This window comes from Microtus ochrogaster, chromosome 10 (assembly GCF_000317375.1).
Source record: "Microtus ochrogaster isolate Prairie Vole_2 chromosome 10, MicOch1.0, whole genome shotgun sequence".
In the NCBI taxonomy this organism is placed as follows: Eukaryota; Metazoa; Chordata; class Mammalia; order Rodentia; family Cricetidae; genus Microtus; species Microtus ochrogaster.
The window spans coordinates 70,875,469-70,890,588 of NC_022016.1; the positions used below are offsets into that span (position 1 = coordinate 70,875,469).

The 15,120-nt window shown below is 44.5% G+C and overlaps 1 pseudogene; it reads right to left on the reverse strand.

Annotated features, from left to right (window-relative positions):
- The window catches only part of LOC113456651, a 28,050-nt pseudogene extending 21,491 nt beyond the window's left edge, over window positions 1-6,559 (reverse strand).
- Between the last annotated feature and the right edge of the window lie 8,561 nt (window positions 6,560-15,120).

Sequence of the window (15,120 nt, forward strand, 5' to 3'; positions counted from 1 at the left end):
CATCATGGCCAGGAAAGACAGATATGACCACCACCACCACGACCACCACCACCACCACTGCCACCACCACCACTACCATCACCACCATCATCATCTTAATCACCAACCATCATGGCCAGGAAAGACAGATATGACCATCACCACCACCACCACCATCATCATCTTAATCACACAAACCATCATGGCCAGGAAAGACAGATAAGACTACCACCACCACCACGACCACCACCACCACCACCGCTGCCACCACCACCATCATCATCTTAATCACCAACCATCATGGCCAGGAAAGACAGATATGACCACCACCACTACCACCACCACCATCACTAACAATCATGACCAGAGAAGACAGACACCACCACCATCATCATCATCATCATCACTAACAATCATGGCCAGAGAAGACAGACATCACCACTACTACCACCACCACCACAACCTGGCATTGGCTCAGGAGTACAAACACTGAATTCACGGATAAAAGTTCCACTGCCATTATTATCCCTCTCTCCATCACCCTTCCTAGCACAACTCCTCTTCCATATTTCCTTCCTCAACTTAAGATGTGTTGGCCATGCTGAAGCATGTGCTAGAATATTTTAGGATTAAAAAAATTCCAGTGAGCTGACACACTAATGCTAACAGTATACTTTCTGTTGCCCTAATAATAAAATACCAAAGAAAAGCAACTGAGGAATGAAAGGCTTACTTGGGCTCACAAGGGTGCAATCCATCATGGCAGGGAAGTCATGGCAGGGAAGTCATGGCAGGAAGAGCGGCATCCACATTCACAGGACAGAAGGAGAGTAATGATGGGGTTCAGTTCTGTTTCCCCATTTTGGTCAGTCCAGGATTGGAGCCCATGGGATGGTGCTGCCCATGCTTAGTCTGGGTCTTCCTACTCCGTTAACCTTGTCCATGTAATTCCTCAAAGGTGTACCCCAAGGCTTGACTTCTAGGTGATTCTATGTCCCACCAACTCGACAATCATTACGAATCGTATTCTGAGCAATAAACTTGATTTGGCGGCCTTCAAAGGCCTAGAACCAGGGAATGTTCTTTAGCTGAGAACTGAGCATATTTCAGAGTGGTGACCGCACAGCTTTGTCACGTGGTGAGAGTGGTGGTGCTGTCCTTCCCATCTCTATCCAACTTTAGAGTGAGTGTGGAATATGAGGTCTGAGCCTCTGCTTGATTCCTTGAAGCGCTGTTGACTTGGGAAGTAATTTTAGACAAATCCCATTATCCCATTATATCTCCAGGTCATAGTATGTAAACCGAAAAGGTGATATTTTGACTTGCTGTGTAGTGTTACAGAGCCTCATATAGGATCATGTATGTGAAATTGTTCTTCACACCAAGACACCCCCTCACATGGGCAAGACATTCCTGCTGTTAGATGAGCAGACAGAGGTATGAGCTGATGAAATCGTCCAGCCTCTTCTCCCCAATGTTTGGGTCAACCCTCAATCCCACACTCCTTCTCTTTTTTAAGACCTGTTCTAAATCCCAGCATTCTTAGTATATGGTGTGGGGGAGGGGATAAAGCAGAGCCTCATCACTCCACATCACTGTGGCATTGTGGTAGTCACAGCTAAAGCGGTTCTTCAGACCTCACTGGTCTGTGGACATCTCTCACTGGGTTGGAGCTTTTGAAAGCAGTTCTCGGTTGAAGGGCTGGCAACCCTGTTTGCTTTTTAATGCTCCATCTTTTATAACCATCATTTTCTTCAAAGGTAAGTTCTCCCACACCTCTACCCTCTGTTGTCACCCACCTTGAGCTGTGGAGTAGGTGTGATACAATTTCGTAGCTGGATTAGAGTAGGGGCCTGATTGCCTTGGCGCACCACTGGTTTAACTAGCTTGTTTGCTTGCAGATGAGTCAGGCTCAGACTGGTTGTTTCTCTTAAGTAGAAGATGCTGTGTGGAGGTTCCTATCCCTGTTTTTCTTCATTTTCTCCTCATCAATGCAACCAGAATGAGTTCTGGTGGAACATAAGCTTTCATCTCCCAGATTAGAAGAGGCTACTCTGCATGTGGATACAGTCTGAAAAATGGCCAGACTTCTAAATCTCCAGTTGCCTTGGTCTCCAAGGTCAAGGGAAACATCCTATTCCTGCTTTTCCCTGCTCTTCTTACACCATCTGCAGAGAGGTAGTTAAGACCCCCGAGGGAACCTATCAAACAGGTGTCTACATTCTTAAATTTCTAATCTGGATATTTCCAGAAACAGGCAAACAGACTTTGAATTCAAAAGAAAGGCTTTATCAGCAGGGAGTGAGACATTTACCTACAGAGTAAAAGTCTGAATTAAGTTTGGCAAACTTTAGTCAGTAGCGGAGCATAGGCAACTGTTAAACATAGCTCTTGGTGCCAAATTAAACTCATAAATTCTTATTTATTTATTTATTATTGAAAAAATTTCTGCCTCCTCCCCGCCTCCCACTCCTCTCCCCCTCCCCCCACTCCTCTCCCCCTCCCCCCACTCCACTCCCCCTCCCTCTCCAGTCTGAAGAGCAGTCAGGGTTCCCTGCCCTGTGGGAAGTCCAAGGTCCTCCCCCCTCCATCCAGGTCTAGGAAGGTGAGCATCCAAACAGACTAGGCTCCCACAAAGCCAGTTCATGCAGTAGGATCAAAACCCAGTGCCATTGTCCTTGGCTTCTCATCAGCCCTCATTGTCTGCCATGTTCAGAGAGTCCGGTTTTATCCCATGCTTTTTCAGTCCCAGTCCAGCTGGCCTTGGTGAGCTCCCAATAGATCAGCCCCACTGTCTCAGTGGGTGGGTGCACCCCTCGTGGTCCTGACTTCCTTGCTTATGTTCTCCCTCCTTCTGCTCCTCATTTGGACCTTGGGAGCTCAGTCCGGTGCTCCAATGTGGGTCTCTGTCTCTATCTCCATCCATCGCCAGATGAAGGTTCTATGGTGATATGCAAGATATTCATCAGTATGGCTATAGGATAGGGCCATTTCAGGTTTTCTCTCCTCAGTTGCCCAAGGAACTAACTGGGGACATCTCCCTGGACACCTGCGAGCCCCTCTAGAGTCAAGTCTCTTGCCAACCCTAAGGTGGCTCCCTTAATTAGGATATATACTTCCCTGCTCCCATATCCACCCTTCCTTTATCCCAACCATCCCATTCCCCCAAGCTTATTCCCCCAAGGTAGAAGCTTATGGGAGGGAGAATGAACAGGATCCAAGAGGCAAGCGAGGGCATCACCATTGTTCACTTCACCCTGGCTTTCTAGAGATTCTGTGCAGTGAAAAGTGCATCTCCAAAATGCTTCTTTAAGCTTGATCCATGCAGGAGCTTTAGATTCTGAAATGTAAATGCCCCTTGCTTATCTAGATTCTTAGCTGCGAATCAATAGGGCATCTCACATTTCATATGAGTAAAAACAACGTAACTATAATATTTCTCTAGCTTTTTTCCTTTCTAAGAAATGGCACCATCCCTCAGGAAATTCTTCAAGCTCAAACATACACTCTATTTTTTTTTTACTTCCCTTCTTTTCTTCCCCTCCAGGTTGCAATTTATTGGCTAGTTCTTTATAATTTTGATTTGAGTGTGTGCACATATACAGTGTATGTCCATGTGAGGGTCTGGAGTCTGGAGGAGGATGTAAACATCCTGTTCTATCACTCTGACCTTATTTTCTGCTTCTCAGTGAACCCAAATCTTACTGTTTCAGCTAGGCTGATTGGCTAGGGAATTCCCAGGACCCCCCTATCTCCTCTCCTTACCACTGGGGTTACCAGAACACATGGTCATGCCTGGCTTTTGTGTGGGTGATGGGATTCGAACTCAGCTTCTCAAGCTTGCGTATCAAGTGCTTTTAACCTCTAAGCCATCTCTCTAGCCCCTCGTCCTCTAAGTATGTGCATTCTGTATATTTTTCCCGCAAGGTTCCAAGCTCATGCTACCCGCTGTGTTTTGTCTGAATTACTATCCACTTTCACTTTCGCCTCGCATGATCCATCTGTCACAAAAACGGAAGGAAAAATCATATTCAGACATGCATCATATCATTTTCCTCTTTAAAATCTTCCAGTGGCTTTGTATTTCATCTTAAACAACCCTTACTTTAGGGGATAATTCTCATAAGGCCGACCACCTACTCTTGCCTCTGACTCAAGCTTCCTCTTGCCCCTTCTCTACTCAACTCTGAAGGCCTTCACCTTTGTATAAGATGTTTTCACTTTCTGGAATGTTTCTTCTGGCATAATATGATATCTCTTTCCCTTTCATTCTGACTCTAGCCCAGATGTTCGCTTCTTAAGCTAGCCTTTCTTTATTGCATTCTTTATATTTCCTTAATGTGTTCAATGAAAACAATCTTCACAGTGCATGCTACAGATTTTGTGGGGGTTGTACATGGAGGAGATTTGTACCTCTTGCTCCTGGAATGCAGGCTTCTTGTGAACAGACTTTCCCACACATGCTTAATGCCACTGTAGTGCACAAACTGACAAGGGTCCTGCTGGCTTTAGATAATACAGGATAGTAATATCATTTTACTGATAGATTGTTGAACAGAAAATTTCCAAATGGAAACTAGAACTCAAAGCTTACAAAGGGCAATTAAAAACCAAAAAAACCACTCAGTACTTAGAGAAGCCTAGAGGCCTTAGCCATGTGTTGCCTATAACCTACCTTCAGTTATTTATGCAAAGCTGATATATGCAGCTAAGAAGGTGAGGGAATGGCCAGACCATAATTTGTTGGTTTGGGGACAATACTATGTGTTTCTTTTCTCTCTCTGGTGTGTGTACCCCCCTAGATAAGTTAGAGTCTTTTCCAAAAAAAAATTCTCCTTCAAGTGTGGAGTGCTTTCAAGAAGAGAGTGACCTCATTCTCTGTCAGGGTGTCTACGGACACAGTGGCTTATCTGTCCCCTATGTATCTAAGCAGGTGCCTTGAAAGCTTTGCATTCACCTGTGAAAGAGGCTTGAGGTGGTTTCTTAAGCTCTGGTACTATGAAAGGCAGTGTGAAGCCAGGGAAGCCATGAAGAGCCCAGATATGAAAGCCACAGCTCCAAAGGTCTTTCCTTGTGTCCGAGTCTCCCCGAAGAAGGGGAAGAAGACGGTGTAAGGGAGCAGACATACCCTCTCTCTATCTCTGACCCCACAGACTCAGGCTGCCTTTTGCAGGAGCAAGAGAAAGGAATATGTACCCAATGCATGAGATTGCAGTTTTGATGAACATCATCAGTGCTGGGGATTTTTATTTCTGAAAATGGCAAGAAACTTGTGCTGTTTGCAGGCCATGTGCCTGGGAGGGGAAATTCATCAGGACTAGAGATGACAAATGAGAGAGAGCCAATTTCTTCCATGGTTCCACTCCATCCAGCTCAACCTGGCCAGTAAGCTAGCAACATATTCCGCTGATGGACAGTGAAACGTCCAGTCTATCCAAACATATTCAAGGATTGCACAATACAACTCTCTAATCCACACTGGCCATTGCGTGGCAATTCTGAAATGGGATTGTTGCATTTTAAAGCTACAGACTTGCTGGTGGGTTTGAATAAAGGGCTGTACGCAGTTGTATTAAGGGGAGTTGAATCGTACATCTATTTCACTCCTTTTCATGTCTTTGATATCAATACCACATTGATTCTTAAAATTAATTAAGAACTTGTATGTGAGAACTGTATTGACATCATTTTCCTCCTACCTTCAATCCTTCTCATTTCCCCCTCATGCCCACTGACACATGACATATTCATCATCAAGTCATATATGAAAATTCATTCTCTCAGCAGTTGTTAATGCCTGTAACTTTTCATCTAGGGGTGGAGATCCATAAAACTTCCCTCCTTTATGGCATGCCCCTGGTGTGTGTATCAAGAGTGCCGAGTCTATGAGGCTATTTGTGTGTAACTGTGAGCATGTACAGACTTTCTGAGCCACGGTCATCTCATCTAGAAAACAGCAATATCCATACTGGTGTTGAGCTAATGAAAGCACCCACAAACACAGCGAATACATAGCAGTTACCTTAAAATGTGTTCTCAGAGCTGGAAACTGAGCACAGGCTTTTTGGACTCTACCTTCCAAGATTGTTCTGGACACTTCCCCAGCCCCCGCTTCTTTCTTCCTCCCCTATGTCCTCCGAGATTATACATGCGGGCTGAATTCACCCTCAGACACATAAGAGACACGTGTGAGTAGGCCGAAAGACCTTTAAGAAAAGACCAATATTTGCATATCTATTATAACTACTCACTGTTGGGCTTGTTTCATTACAGTTTCTATTTGGATAATATGTAAGGTCAATACTGTCACTGTTCTGGAAAATTCATCTTTTATTAAAGCAGAATGCACTGTATTTATAGAGATAACACCTTAAATGCTACGAGAGAAGGTGTGCCAATTACACTAGCTCCCTTGATGAGGAAGTCTACAAGTTCCGTGTTTTATAATACGTTACAAGCAGGGGGATCTTTGGCTGTTTTGATACGGCTCAAGAGTCATCCCTCTGCTGAATGTGAACGTACCTGATGCCTTGGCTGTCCTTTGCTGTAGATCTGGGAACACCGAGCTATTGCTATCCATCGCGAGAGAGGTGAGAAAAGAAGTCAGACAGCTCTCCGTTCTGCATCTGTCCGTCAGTACATTGTTAGGACACAGAAGAAGTTCTGCAAGCAGACCCCAGACCTCTATGTGGTGGGCGCAGTGCCTAGGAAGTACAAGAGGCTCAATGGGTATTTGCAGAATGGGCAAAAATGACTGCCTGCCACAAAATCTTGGAAATTGCTCCTTGAACTGTTTCCCTCTCAGGAAATGGAAAGGACATAGTAAAAAAAAAAATAAAGACACATAGACCTTATGCCAGGAAATCTTGAATTCAAATCCTGCTTTTATTACTAAATGTGTGACAATTTATTTAGTGAAGTGAACTTTAGTTTCTTTATTTTTTTTTAAATTAAAGCCAGGAAATACTTGGGATAATCATCATTTTACAGTTCTTGGCACAGAGAAGATAAAATGCATTATAATTCCATTTCCTTCACTTGCTCCTTTAGAATTGAGGAAGGACACCAAAAACTTGTTAGAATGTCTTACTTCCATTGCATTCTGCTCAGGATAAATCTAGTTAAAATGAGGGTAATCTTCTTGAATATGTGGGATTTTAAAACATGATTTGGCTGTTGTTTTTTTCCCCACTTCCTATTCACTAATTCCAAACTCAGTAAACAACATGTCTTGTCCTTTTGGTATGGGGAGAGCTAAAGTTCCTCCGGCAGGGTTTTACAGACTCCAGAAGTCTATAATGGCACTAATGTCACGGTAGCAGGGTTCTAGTTATCTTTAGTGTGTCAGAAAGCTGTAGGGAAAAGAGACACCTGTTTTCAGGTTTCACGTGCTAACTCAAATGTCAGATCTCTGTGTGTGTGTGTGGCTGGAAGGCAGTGAGCAGAAAATAGTAACCTTGGTTTTCTCCTGGTGATCAAAATGTTGATGAATGTTTTAGAACAATAGGAATATAATTTGGTTGCACCTTAATAATTCATTGTTTTTGATAATCTGTGTATTTCAAAGCATGGAGTTTATTACAGGAATAAATACGGAGAAGGGCTTTCGGAGGGAGAGGAATTGGGGTTCCAGGGTATAAGGTCTAATTTACAACATTGTATAACTCTAGACAGTGGTGATCACATAGATGTCTCAGTCTGTTTGGTTAAGAGACTGTGCGGCCCATAAACAGCAGACGTATGTTATCCAGGTTATAGAGGTGGCACTGGCAGATTCAGAGTCTGGTGAAGGTCTGACTCATAGTTTGTATGTGGTTGTGGTTTTGCTGTGCAAACCCCATGGTGGAAGAGGATAAGGGTTTTCTGTGAGCTCTTCTTTGAGGGAGTCATCCCGTTTAAGAGGGCTCCACTCCAAGGACCTAATCTCCCTTCAGCTCCACTATCCCAATACTATTATTTGGGGAGATGGGATCTCAGTGTAAGATTCTTTGGGAATGTAAACATCACAAACTATGGTGTGAATGGTGATGAGCTGGGTGGTGTGTTGGTCTTGATTAGACACACTGTAGAGAGAGAGAAAAAAATCAAAAACAGGAGAGGTAGCCCAAACACACATTGTCTATCACCTTTGATCAAATCTGTAAACTACACATTCCTAACTGGTAGCCTGATATCTGTTTACTTAAGAGTCCAAGCATATTGGTTGTTGCCTAGTACCACTTCTTTCTCAGCATTTTCCAGTGTTTAGTCATTGTGCACCACTAGTATTTGCTGGAAGGCTGAGTGATTGATGTAATCTAAGCACAGTAGTATGGTGAAGGAGACACGGATACATGCACTTGAATCTCAAGCCCTTGGCATCATGTGCACAGCATAGGCGAGCTTTAGGAACTAAAGGGGGGCAGTTCCAGGCACGAGGAGAAAGCCAGGGATTTGTAGAGAGGAAGTCAGGGCTTCTTGTGTGCACCCACAGAAGGCTTCTTGCAAACCCAAATTGGGCCAGACTGAAGCACGTCTGAAATAAGACACCAGGGCGGGCCAGCCGTCCAGCTTCCCATCAAACTGATGGAGAGTTGAGAGCAGTGACGTTGAGGGGAGAAAGAAAAGATCCTCCTCGTTCACCCGGAGCAATCCATCATTTCACTCTGCTTTGCACTTGTGTGCCCTCCGTGTTCCACCCTGGGAAACTGTCAGACCCACCAGCCCAGTCTCCTTTCCTAAAAGGATACCTTTATCTAGCGTGGTTCTAGACGCCCTGCTCCACAGCTGGCTTTCAATTCAGCCTCTCTCGCCCCAGAGATCAAAAGTGACCTCTGAGAAATCCTAGCTGATAAAAGACATTCTCACTTGTTACCCTCTCATGATGCTCTGACCCTCTGGTGATGATTTTTCACGTTTTATAAAGTGGTGGTGTCTGCCCAATTTCCCCACAGGGAATGTGGGATAGTCCCTGGCTTACCCAGAAGGGAGCCAAGACTCTGAGGGTTGAACCCATTCTTTGTCACCCTCCAATCCTCTCTTGGCTAGGGTTGAGGAACAACACAGTGTATTTAAAGTATGTTCTCCCCTGTCTCTCTCTTCCTTCCTCCCTTGCTCCGATCATCAGGATACAAAATGAGAAGGCCTTGAATTCAGGGGTCATACTGTCCCAGGGTGTCTGCTCATGGATGAGAATCACGAGGCTAAGAGATATTCGAGCCTAGAGAATACTTCTGATCTTTCTGGCTGTTCTTTTTTTTCTTTCTTTCTTTCTTTTGTTCTCTGATCTCAAACTTGAAATAATGCCTCTGCATCAGTCTCCAGCCTGCTCTAATTATAGGTGTGGCCACCAGGCCAGGATTCTGTTCTTTCCTGTGACCAAAGTTTCCAGAGGCCAAAGTTATGCGTGTGTTTGTGCCTATGGTGAGAAGCCGTTTCTTAAAGCAGATATTTGTCCCTTCAAAGGGCCGATGGTGAACTAGACAATACTCAAATACCACAGCCTATGGCAGGGGCTGACTCTTTTCCCCACTGGATGCTGGTTCAAACCAAGTGGCCGGCATCCTGGGAGGTTGGGGATGTGATTTGAATGCTGGTACTGGAGCAGTGACATGGGCACTGAAGGAAAGGGCTGGGGACTGCTTTATCAAACTAAGGAAAAAGCAGAGGCTCTGGGTGGGAAGCACCTCAGAAGTCAGACATTCTGCCAAGTCTAAGATAAAGGCCCAAGCACAGACAACATCTTAATAATAGCAAGCAAGTCGGCTCCAAAATTTCTACCAAAGAGAGGCAGGGCGGATTTTCAGTGTGGGACTGCATATGGAGGCAAACAGTCAGGTACTACCCTCATGCAGAACACTTTTCTGCCATTACGCTTTTGATGGCATCTCCCCTGATGGGCGACTGTCAACCCCCAGCATTCCAATCTCCCTAATGGCATTTGGGCCACCTCAATCAGGGCTGCACACTTTTCTGCTGTGTCTGTCAAGTCTTCTGATATTTATTCCAAGTCGGACTCTGAAAGTCCTTCGGGAGTGGCATACCAAAGGCTGTGTTTGTTTGCTCCAATTTTAGGTTCTGTGTGCCCAAAATATCCCAACACGTGTATGGTAGGTGTTATTGTAGAGGGAAGAAAAATCGCTAATCAAATGCACTCAGAGCAGTGGATTATTGAACCCCCAAATCCTGGCTTAAAGACAGAGGACTAGAGCAAAAACAGAGAAGAGTGTATCACCTAGGCCTCAGCACTAAGTCAGGGCAGACCTAACCTGTAGTCTATCTAATCTTCAATTTGCTTGTAACTTTATTACTGCCTGCTTGTAAAAAACACATTTTAGTTTCAAACATATGTGATTGGCTACCAATACCAAGGAAACTGAAACAAAAGCAGAAGTTTTTAAAATAATGGCTCCAGTGGATTTCTCCAGCATCTAGGGCCAGGTAGCTTCATGTTGTCTAGTCTTACTGGGAGGCTCATGATTGGTGTAAAAAACATAGACTTGTCTAGAAGTCAGGGTTTGAATTGAGTTCAGACACTCAATTTCCTTTTCAGTTTTGTAATCTTACGTATATTATTTAGCTTCTCCAAGACTCATTTAATTTAATGAGTAGCTATATAAACAACATTTTCCTAGAGTTGATAGGAAGTGTATTTGTCCAGCTTTGTTGGAGAAAGAACACATGCTGGGTGATTAAAAAATGGAATCTCTATAAGGAGTTGACCACAACATGCAAGAAGGACCAATGGGGCAATGAATAAAGAAAGGTAAGGCATCCCAGGAGTATCAGGTGAAGAATGTCACTGTTTGCCCTAGAGCTGAATAGGAGGTGCTATTGTAGAGCCCTGACTCAGAGCCTGGTGGGAACTGGAACCCTGGAGGATGGCCATCCCGGGGGACTTAGCTAGGGCCTGGACTTATTGATGAGACTGCCCATTAGAATCTCAAAACACGGTTTTAGGGGCTGACTGTTGGTAGCTGGAGCCTGAAGGGGGATGCAGCCAGTTCTGGAGAGTCTATGCAAAGCTACAGGGGCAAGGCAGAGGGAGGCAGAGATGGAGAGAATGGCAGCATCCTAGTAACTGTATACAGAGACGGCTTTCTCACCCCACATGTAATAATTACTAGGTTCCTAAACATCAGAGGATTGCCCTCACCACCTGGCATAAAAAACTACAGACTGGTTGCCAGTCTGCCACCAAGATCAAGGTGACCGGGGATGAGTCCCACATGCACACACACCACCATCACCATCTTTCTCTGGTTTATAAAGTACCTCTCTTGTCATGTGTTTAATACTCAAAACAAGGAGGCAAGAATGAAGTGGATCCTACAATCCAGGGAAGGGAAGGTTAGGCATGTCATCTCCAAATCAAACAGTTAAGACATGGCAGAGTCAAAGGGAGTCTGAAATCTGACTCCAACTTGATTTGTTTTTCACCTGTAGGCATTTCTGTTCAGCTAATGTCTTCATGAGTTCCTGGGTTCAAATACATCAAGCATGTCTTCCACCTTTTCCTTCTGCTGGGCAGTTGGTGTTATTTTCCTTCATTTATAGTAGGAAAAATTGAATCCAGTGTGGTTAAGTAACTTTTCCTTTATCACAGAAGCCCTCGGTAACAGGTCTGGGTCTGTGAACCCAATGACCTCATGAGCTTGAGCTAATCAAGTCTGTGATCACTTCTCTATACACGATAGACCTGGGGCTTGCAAATCTCAACTTTCTGAAGCAGGTTACCCAAAGAAACTCAATTTCTGTCTATCTTTCTGCATGAAGTTACCATGTAAGAATGTTGTTTACGTCAGTGGCTCCAACATTATGAAACTAGCCCAGTTGAACCCGACTGCCTAAGTACCTCCAAAGGTTGCCTTCCAGCTCCGAGTCTATAATATCATGGGATAGAGGTGAAAATGAACACTGCCACGGAGCATGGCTGAAGCTTCAGAAGGGCCTTTGTGGAGGACAGGGAGGTCTTGTGGCAAATGCAGTGGATGATGGCACGGGGGCCTCTGTTTCCACGTCTAGCCAAGGAAGATGCTGATCAGGCTGCGTGGCTGCCTGCCCATTCATCTGCTGATATGATGTCCTGATGGGCTGAACTCCCAGATTTATCATCCAGTTTGGCCGAATCAAAATGTTTTCCATTTTACCAGGATAGTGAACAGGGCCTAAGCAATGGTGGGCAGCCTGTTACCTTCCCATTTTTGCGCTGCACCTGTGAAAAGAGCCATTCACCATCTATGGCTTCGTTCTAGCCAGACAGACAATCTCTTATGTCCCTAGAAGCTGCTCTTGGCAGCAACAAAAATCTGTGGGATTGATCTTGGAGGGGGAGGGAAGAGGGCAGTTGCCAACCCCAGGAAGACTGAGGTCAGAGGTGAAGCTGGATGCACATGAATGGAATTCGTGAGCAGGAGCCCCCTCCCCTTGTGTGGTGAGTGGGATGGGGGAGGAGAGAGGCTAGGGGCAGGAGGGTCTCTCAAGTGTGATGGAGCAGGGTGGGTCTGTCTTAGGTCCCCCGGGGAAAGAGAGAGCGGGGAAGGCATTGCATTGCTGATTCAAGTGAAAGGTGAGCGTGAAGCAGAGCTGGCAGAAGGAGGGTACCTGACAGACCTTGTTAGAGGAGAAGAAATAGGAGAAACTAAGCAGGGTTCTGTTAGGGGAACCCCTGAGACTGGTAATGGAGAACCCCTGCTGAGTGCATTGCCTAGGGAGTCCTGATTTCATGAGAAGCACACGCAATGGTAAAAAAAAAACCCACTTTTGATCCCACAGATTCTGATGTGAACTACACTGGATGAAACATTCCTGTGTAGTTCTTCGTATCCCAAAGCAGACATAATTCTCCTTCAGAGAACGGCAGGCTCAGGAGCCTGTTGACTAGCCATGTTCAGTTGGGAAATAGGCAATGGGACTTCATAGCTGGGTGGAGTTCTGGGAAGGTTTTATTTGAATCTGACAGATGTTGCTGTTTGGGGTGATAGAGGCATAAAAAAGGAAGTGACAAGATCAGCTGTGCTATGGAGACCAATCTTGGCAGTGCAGTGGATTGTGGAAGGGCCACTAACCTGCACTGATGAGCAAATGTATATCAAAGCAGGAAAGCCACAGTGGAAACAAGGTTGTGAGCCTGGGAGACCCAACCAAACTGAGAAAGGGTGGGGGGGGGAGGTGTGCGGTGGATCATGTCTTTGGATTTATGTCCAACGCCTTATGTATATCACCTCACTGAACCCCTGTTATGGTCCTGAAAGTTTTTACTGTGTCCCTGTTCTAGATGAAAGACTTGGCTCTTTTAACCCTTCAGTGTGACTGTAACCAACACAATTTCATCGTCCAGGAAATAAAAGAAAGCCTTTCTTTTAGTCACCCAGCACAATCATCCCTTCTGCCCTTCTCTTCTGATGATGTATCAGGGCTGGCATGGTCTACATTCTGAGGGTGAGCTAGTTCTTCCTCCATTCTTAGAATGGTTCAAGATGGCTGGATGGCTGGGGATCATGCTCTATTATCATCTACTGTGCCACTACAAATCCTCACTGCTCAGCCCTCTTCCCCCTTTTGTTGTTACAGGGGGTTCACGGGTCATTTGCTTTGTGTTAACTCACACGATTGTTAAAAACAGCTGACATTTATGTGTGATCACAAGTGGATAAAGCACTTATACTGAGTGACAGCGATAAGTGCTCAGTGAATAGTCTTTGTTTTAATGGGGCACACACCTGAAATGAGGGGGAATTGTGCTTTCTTTACATACATTCCCTTTCGAAGTTTAACAGAAGAATGAGTTCGGAAGGGATGGATTGATCCAACTTAAATTTTGTTCATTTGTTTTTTAATTTCTTTTCGTATTGTTGATTGGCATGAACAAGACCAATGTGGAATATTCAAAGATGAATGAAGTATTATTCCACATACCCACCCATTGTTTTGGTTTGATTTCTGGTCCAGCCATCCCCATTGGAATGTGTGTGCCCCCAGTACAGTGTGAATGAAAGGGGATAAGATCCAGAGTTAGGAAACCTGACAGCAGATGTGAACTCTGTGTTTGGGAAGGTGACATATTCATCCAGTTCTTCACAGGTTTCATTTCTCCACATCTGGAGAGACTTTGGAACTAGGAACACCACTGATCACTTCTAAAACCAACTACTTGTGGCTGGAATGAAGAACAATGTCTGCTCTGCCCGGGGACCTAAGTTGAATTCCCAGTACACATATGACAGCTCACAACTCAGGGGATCTGATGCTCTCTTCTGGGCTCTCTGGACACTGCGTGCATGTTATGTGCAGACAAACATGTGGGCCAAAGACTCATGTACTAGTAAATAAGATGTTAAAAACAAAAATTCAGTAGATGACGAGTCCCCTCTCAAGGGCTGAAACAGCCATGGCCTCACCAAGTAGCCTCCATCTTTTCAGTGCTAACCCTCATCACTCAAGCCACGGACACAACTGAATGCTCCTAGGGCAAAACTGAAGTAGAATGAAGAGGAGCTGAGAAACATTTCAGGAACCTGAAAGCCTTGGTTTAAATCCTGTCTAATGCATGTAGCAGCCGTGTGACTTCGTCAAGCTCACTTCGGTGATTTGAGCTCAGAGTCTAATCTTTGAAATAAGGACAATAAATGCATTTATCTTACGAAGTTTTTTAAGGGTTTCATGAGACAATGGATGTTAAGTGGTTACTATAGTATTAGATATTAATAAGCATCCCCCACCGTAGTTTCTCATTCTCTGTGAACTCCATCTCTATGCTTTCTCTACCTCTCAGTCACTCCGGTCTCAGCTCTTGTTTACATATTCATTCTTCTCTTGACTGGGAGCTCTCGGAGGGAATAGACTCATTCCTCTGCCTTTTTGCCTAATGTCTCATTCAGTGCAGCCAGTACCCTGACAGATAATCAATAAACATTTTTTTTAGAAATCAACATGTTGGAATGAAGATACACAGATGCCTATGCTCTATTTTCCGAATATTAAAAATACAAAAGAAAGGTAGACTTTCCAGGTTTGCAAACATAAGGCTGGCATGTTCCTTATTGTATAACAACTACACATTTTCTAGAAAATGAAAGACAAAGCGTGGATTTCTAAGAGCTTTTGGACAACAAGGTTAGTTGCCTAGTGTTTAAGAAAAATTCTAGAAGCAGATATATATAT